Below are 7,797 nucleotides of genomic sequence, written 5' to 3' on the forward strand. Positions count from 1 at the left end.
GACCAAAGTTGCAAAAATTTTCCAATTTGGGCCAAAATTGTAAAAATTGCGAAAAAGAAGGGTTAAAACCGAGAAAACTGCATTTTTGGGGACTTAAACTGTTTTCTATGAAAAATATGCGGAAAAATATTAATTTCAATAATTTTTGGTGTTAAAATGTCAAGAAAATTAGTTTAAGGACCAAACAGGGAAGTATTTAATAAAAAGGGTTGAAAATGTAAATTTTACAAATAATGAGGGGCTGAAAACAGAAAAATTTCAAGGCTAATTCAATATACACAAATTGATCAAATAATGGCACCGCGGCTTTCGACGAAATACAATACGTTACAATACCAAAAGTCGTTGTTAAACGAATTGGCTCGGTCTCGAACCAATAGAAATCTACAACTACTAACACTACGACACTACAACACTACGGTTCATACAAATAACGTTTGGGAACTTAGCTTACATACGAGTGTGCACAGACGTCTACGCACCATCTTCGGGCCCCAAAAGTGTAAAATCTTGCTTGTTGGGCCTAGCTAGCCCAATGACCTGATCTTAAGGCCCGAAGACGCATATTTTCTACGAAGTGTTGAGTTTCACCGACTTGGCACAACGTAGAGGGACTTTCAATGGCTTGTATACCACTGGTCCCCAAGGGTCCTTGGTATTGCTAGAAGAGTCTGCATATTTTGCGAGGCGGGTCGGGGACCCCTCGTACATTTTATCCCCAACCGGTTAATGGAGTCACCGGGGTCTTCGTGACCTCTTTCTCTTCGGATGTGGGACTACACATAGTCAGGGCGATTGGATAACGTGATTAGTACGGACGACGCCTTCGGGATCGTTAGTATAGCTATAAACTGGGCGTTTGTGTAATGCGGGTTTGTAGTAATTAATCATGCTCAAAAATAATCCAACGTCGCCTGGGACTGACACTATACGCTATGCAATGGTTTCAATGTAACTTCATGTAATACAAGAAATTAGGAAAACATCGGGTTTTCCTAGGGTTTTTCAATACATACAGATTCAAAATGCATACAACCTTACGAACAAATTTTTTTAAGTATAGAAACAAACAAGCATACCTATGGATCTTCACAACATTTTCAAAAGCTTTTCTTTTCAGAAAATATCGGATTTTCTGGTGGTTTTCAAACAATACAAAACATTGGATTTCAAACACTACTTATGAACTCACCAACATTTCATATGTTGACGTTTTTCAAAATACTTGTATTCTCAGGGAACCAGTGAACCAAAGGAAAACATATTCAGTGACGGTTGCAGTTTACTTATGTATGAACCGAACAATTAAATTTTTGGAAATGTAATGATTTGAAACAATGTAATGAATGTAAACATTATCAGTTGTAATATTCAAATGTTGGTGATGAATGATGTTATGTTTCATGCATATTCATTGTGATGGTATTCAATTGAGTCACGACAGCCCCCGGACGTTTCCGCCGTCTGGTTCGGGGGTGTGACAGGTTGGTATCAGAGCTTTGTTTATAGTGAACTAGCATGTCGAGCCATACATTGATATGCAACTATAAACCAAAAAGAGGGGCTAACATAACTCTGAACAAAACAAGTAAATAAAACACACTTGTTTGTATCAGGAGTAAGGACCTAACGCCGAATCAAACACAATAATGCTGGCATCTCGGTTAAATCGGGACTGTTCATAGTGATACCGAGGAGTAAATGTAGCCTGATCAACTACATTCCCTCCAAAGTAAAACTAACACACGTCTTGATGAGATCGGGATAGCTAGGGAACCTAAAACTATACCCCTTATCACCAAAAAGAGAACGTCTGTTTAGTCTGCAATAGTGGAAGAGGCATAGGATAATATTAGTGAACTTTTACGTGTTTTGCTATGTGTTGCGAATCTATGATTGTATGCTAAATGATAGAAGTACTTAAGTTCGTGCCATACACCTAGTCAGTAGGACCACAACCTCACGGAAACCACGTACACCCAACATCTTTCCGTTTCATGACAGAAAGATGCCTCGCCCAGCTACTCGCGGGAATCCCGAACCAACCTCGCCCGAAGTTGACTCCACTGCTTTCCAGGCAGCCATGTCTGCTGCGGTCACAGCAGCTATGGCACAACTTCACCGAGGGAACAACGGAGGAGGTAACGGGCAAGGATCCGGAAGTTCGAACAACGGGACGAACCAAGGACCCACTAAAATGTGCACCTACAAGGACTTTGCGAACGCTAAACCCCGAACTTTCAACGGCACTGGAGGAGTGATCGCTCTGAAGCGATGGATCGAGAAAGTAGAGTTGGTATTCGAGATATGCGAGTGCCCCGAGCAGATGAAGGTGAAGTTCGCGGCCTGCACTTTTGTGGATCAAGCACTTACTTGGTGGAATGGACACGTAGAAGCTGTGACGCTCCCTGTCTCCAACTCTATTCCCTGGGCAGAAATGAAAGAAATGTTAATGGCGGAGTACTGCCCCCGAGGCGAAATACAGAAGATGGAACAGGAGCTATGGAATCTTACGGTGCAGAATGGGAACATCGATGCTTACATATCGAGATTCAGCGAACTATCTCTGTTGTGCCCGGGTATGATCACATCAGAAGGAAAGAAGATCGAACGATTCATCTGGGGACTGACACCCCCCATTCAAGGGAATGTGATAGCTGCGAACCCTGAAACGTTTGACAGTGCTAAGAGATTGGCAAAGAGGTTATATGATCACAACAACAAGAAGGGCGAGAAACCAGTGGAGACTGAAAAGAAGAAGGAGGGTGATGGTAAGAAGGGATGGAACAACAAGAGAAAGGGGCGTCAGGGCCCCGAGACCTCTAAAAAGCAGCAAACAGTGGCAGTTAACGCTGTCACTGCGCCGGTTCCAGCCACACCACATGCTCCAGCCTCAGCTGCTTCAAATGCTTCAAGACCCTATTCCGGTAATTCTCCCAAGTGCAATAAGTGCGGGTTCCATCACCATGGAGAATGCAAGGAGTTCCATTGCACCAGTTGCAACCGAAGGGGACACACTGCAAGGTTCTGCAGGACTTATCCTTCTCAGAATCAGAGTCAGGGAAACAATCAGAACAACAACAACAACAATCACCGCAATAACAACAACACCAATGCCGGCGGCAACAATGCAGGGCCTAGCCACACCTGCTTTGGGTGTGGAAGGACGGGACACTTCCGTCGAGATTGCCCTAATAACAACAACTCAGGAAACAGGGGAGCTGGAAGAATGCTGACTATGGGTCAGAGTGATGCAGTTCAGGACCCCGCAGTTGTGACCGGTACGTTTCTTCTAAACCACACTTATGCATGCATCTTATTTGATACCGGAGCGGAGCGAAGTTTCGTAAGCGAGAAGTTTAAACATTTATTAAAACAACAACCCCAGAAGCTAAATGAAACCTATACGGTGGAAATGGCCAATGGGAAAACCGAATCCACTAGGGAATTCTACATCGGATGTACCCTAACCCTCAACCAACACGTCTTATGAATAGATCTGATGCCAGTATCAATTAGGAGTTTCGATGTGATTATCGGCATGGATTGGTTAAGCCCCCACCATGCTGAGATTATGTGCCATGAGAAGGCCATTCGCCTTCGTCTCCCGAATCACGAAACCCTAGTAATTTACGGAGACAAACCTAGCACGAATCTTCGTCTTATCTCGTGCATCAAAGCACAAAAACACTTGCGAAAGAGCAATTTGGCGTTCTTGGCTCACATAGTGGACAAGGCCAAAGAAGAAATTAACATCCAAGACATTCCAGTAGCGTGTGAATTTCCGGACGTGTTTCCTGAAGATCTTCCAGGAGTACCCCCAGAGAGACAGGTTGAGTTTCGAATCGACCTCGTTCCAGGAGCAACTCATCTCGCTAAATCACCATATCGGTTGGCACCTGCTGAAATGCAGGAATTGTCCAGCCAACTCAGTGAGCTTCTGGATAAGGGATTTATCCGACCTAGCTACTCGCCATGGGGAGCTCCGGTGCTCTTTGTCAAAAAGAAGGACGGATCTTTCAGAATGTGCATCGATTACAGAGAGTTAAATAAACTCACTGTTAAAAACCGCTACCCACTCCCGCGAATCGACGATCTATTCGACCAGCTCCAAGGAGCTAGCTTTTTTTTCAAAAATAGATTTACGGTCCGGATACCACCAACTCAAAGTCCGAGAAGAGGATATTCCTAAAACCGCTTTTCGAACCCGCTACGGACACTATGAATTCGTCGTAATGCCTTTCGGTCTAACAAATGCACCTGCCGCATTCATGGACCTAATGAATCGAATCTGTCGAACGTTCCTGGACAACTTCGTCATTGTGTTTATCGATGACATCCTCGTCTATTCTCGAAGCAAAGAGGAGCATGGCCAACATCTCCGACAAGTTCTAGAGACGCTGCGATCGGAAAAGCTTTACGCCAAACTCTCTAAGTGTGAGTTTTGGCTACGGAGCGTGAATTTTCTAGGTCACGTAGTTAGCCAAGACGGAATTCATGTGGATCCCTCTAAGGTCAAAGCTGTGGAAGGATGGACAACTCCGACTATGCCCACCGAAATTCGTCAGTTCTTAGGCCTAGCAGGCTACTATAGGAGATTCATCCAAAACTTCTCTAAGATCGCCAAGCCGCTTACCCTGCTTACGCAAAAGAGCGTGCCATTCAAGTGGACAGACCGACAAGAGATTGCGTTTCGAACCTTGAAGCAAGCTCTCTGTAGCGCTCATGTACTATCTCTACCCGAAGGAACGGAAGATTTTGTAGTCTACTGTGACGCGTCGAATCAAGGCTTAGGTTGCGTTCTCATGCAACGTGGAAGAGTGATAGCATATGCGTCCCGCCAGCTAAAGACGCACGAAGTAAATTACACGACCCATGACCTAGAACTGGGAGCCGTGGTCTTCGCTTTGAAAATTTGGAGGCACTACCTGTACGGTACAAAGTGCACCATCTTCACGGACCACAAGAGTCTCCAGCACATCTTGAATCAGAAGGAGCTGAACATGAGACAACGAAGATGGGTGGAATTGCTAAACGACTACGAATGCGAGATCAAGTACCATCCAGGCAAGGCCAACGTGGTAGCCGATGCATTAAGTCGGAAGGAGTACTCAAATCGCCGTACGAAAACACACTCGATAACCATTCAGTCTCATCTGGCCACTCAAATTGCATTATCCCAGTCAGAGGCTATGAAAGCGGAAAATAGAACTAGCGAGGCATTACGCGGGATGGAAAAGAACCTAGAAGCAAGAGAGAATGGGGTATACTACTTCATGAACCGTATTTGGGTCCCAAAAATCGGAGGATTTAGGGAGACCGTTATGAAGGAAGCCCACAAGACACGATACTCCATTCATCCTGGATCAGACAAGATGTATTTGGACATTAAACAACACTATTGGTGGCCTAACATGAAGGCGGAAATCGCAACTTATGTTAGTAAGTGCCTTACGTGCGCCAGGGTAAAGGTGGAATACCAGAAACCTTCAGGATTGTTACAGCAACCGACAATCCCTGAGTGGAAATGGGAGGGGATTTCTATGGATTTCGTGACCAAGCTGCCCAAGACATCGGACGGATTGGACACCATATGGGTAATAATCGACCGACTGACGAAATCTGCCCATTTCCTGCCAATCAAAGAATCCTACAAGATGGAGAGACTGACGCGTTTGTACCTACGAGAAATCGTAAGACTCCATGGAGTGCCAAAATCTATCATCTCGGATAGGGACAGTAGGTTCACATCGCGCTTTTGGCAATCACTCCACAAGGCAATGGGAACTCATCTCGATATGAGCACCGCGTATCACCCACAAACGGACGGTCAAAGCGAACGAACCATTCAGACGCTTGAAGACATGCTTCGTGCATGTGTAATAGACTTTGGAAAGTCCTGGGATACCCACCTACCGCTGATTGAGTTCTCATATAACAATAGTTACCATTCAAGCATCAAGGTGGCCCCTTTCGAAGCACTGTACGGGCGTAAGTGTAGATCACCGTTATGTTGGGCGGAAGTAGGTGACACCCAGCTAGCAAAAACGCATACGTCAGACAGAGCACTAACAGGACCGGAAATCATTCGCGAAACCACATAAAAGATCGTTCAGATCAGAGCTCGATTGCAAGCATCGCGTGACCGACAAAAGAGCTATGCTGACAAACGACGAAAGCCCTTAGAATTCCAGGTCGGTGATCGAGTATTGTTGAAAGTCTCACCCTGGAAAGGGGTTATACGTTTCGGAAAACGGGGAAAGCTAAACCCACGGTACATTGGACCTTTCGAGATTGTCGCCCGAATAGGTCCGGTAGCATACAGACTACAACTACCCGCGGAGCTAAACGGTGTACACCCCGTGTTTCGTGTCTCTAATCTGAAGAAGTGTCTATCAGATGAAACCCTTGTCATTCCTCTCGACGAAATCGAAATCAATGAGAATCTCTTGTTCGTCGAAGAACCAATCGAAATCATGGACAGGGAGGTGAAGCGTACTAAACAGAGCCGCATCCCGATCGTGAAGGTACGGTGGAACGCAAAGCGTGGGCCAGAATTCACTTGGGAACGCGAAGACCAAATGAAGCAGAAGTACCCTCACCTATTCTAGCACTCTCAAATCTAGCTTTCAAACAGAATTTCGGGACGAAATTCCCCCTAACGGGGGGATGATGTCACAACTGGAAATTTTGTGTCATGTAATCTATACATTCAAGTTAATGTGAATCAAAAACTTCAATCAAATACATTATACAAGTGCTACAAATAGTCATCAAACAATTGGAGACCCTAAAAGTTCTTGTTTAAGTCCATTTTGGGCTAGAACTCCCTTATTGGATCCAAATGGACCAATAAGCTTCCAACTAGACTATCATGGGCTTAGAACCCTAATTGGGCTCTAATTGGACCCACATTTATTTATTTCAACATTTTGGGCCATGTTGGACCTAGAATGAAATGAATTAAAAGCCTTGATACATGAATAACCTAAACTAGTCCAATAAAAATATAAAAATCCTACTACATTCTTTTAGGTATAAAACACACTCTAACTAACTCTAATTTTGGGCTTAAGGGAAAAAGCCCAAATTTTTCTTTTCCCTTTCAAAAATCTCGGCCCAAGGCCCAAATCCAAGGAGATAAGAGATGAAGTTGACTTTGGTTGCCACCTCATCTTTACCCATAGGATATCCATGCAATAATTCTCATTCCTCCATGCACATCACCTCAAATATCACTTCTCTTCTCTCCTCTCTCTTGCTCTCGGCCATACACACACACACACCACAAAAATCTTTCAACTCTCTCTCAAGAATACTCAAGAAAACTCCTCCCTCCCCTCTCCAAAAATCTCGAAAATTAGGGGCTTTCAAGAGGATCTTGCAAGTTAATCATCATATAAGGTAAGATTATGCTTGGATCTATGGTTTAGATTCGTTTTGTTATCAAAATCCTTTCCTAATCTAAGCAAAAATCGTGATCTTGCATCCTAGAACCATCTCAAACTCGAGATCTACCAAGGAAAGGTGCTAAGGCCAAAAATCACCAAGTTTTCTTCCATCTTTTCTTCCAAAAACCGAAACCACATCCAAGGTGAGCTTCATACTCCCTATTTTCTGTTTTTATGAGTTTTGTGGGGGGGGGGGGGGGGGGAAATACAAGTGAAAGTGTAGATCTATATGTGTTTGTATGCCTTGTATGATTTCCATGCTTATATGTATGCTTTTGTGTGTTATAATGTTGGATCTAGCCATAAAACCCCTTAAAAACCGAGATAAATCTTGTGTGAAATGATT

This window comes from Lactuca serriola, chromosome 1, assembly GCF_051521515.1.
Source record: "Lactuca serriola cultivar US96UC23 chromosome 1, Lser_US96UC23_V15, whole genome shotgun sequence".
Classification (NCBI taxonomy): Eukaryota; Viridiplantae; Streptophyta; class Magnoliopsida; order Asterales; family Asteraceae; genus Lactuca; species Lactuca serriola.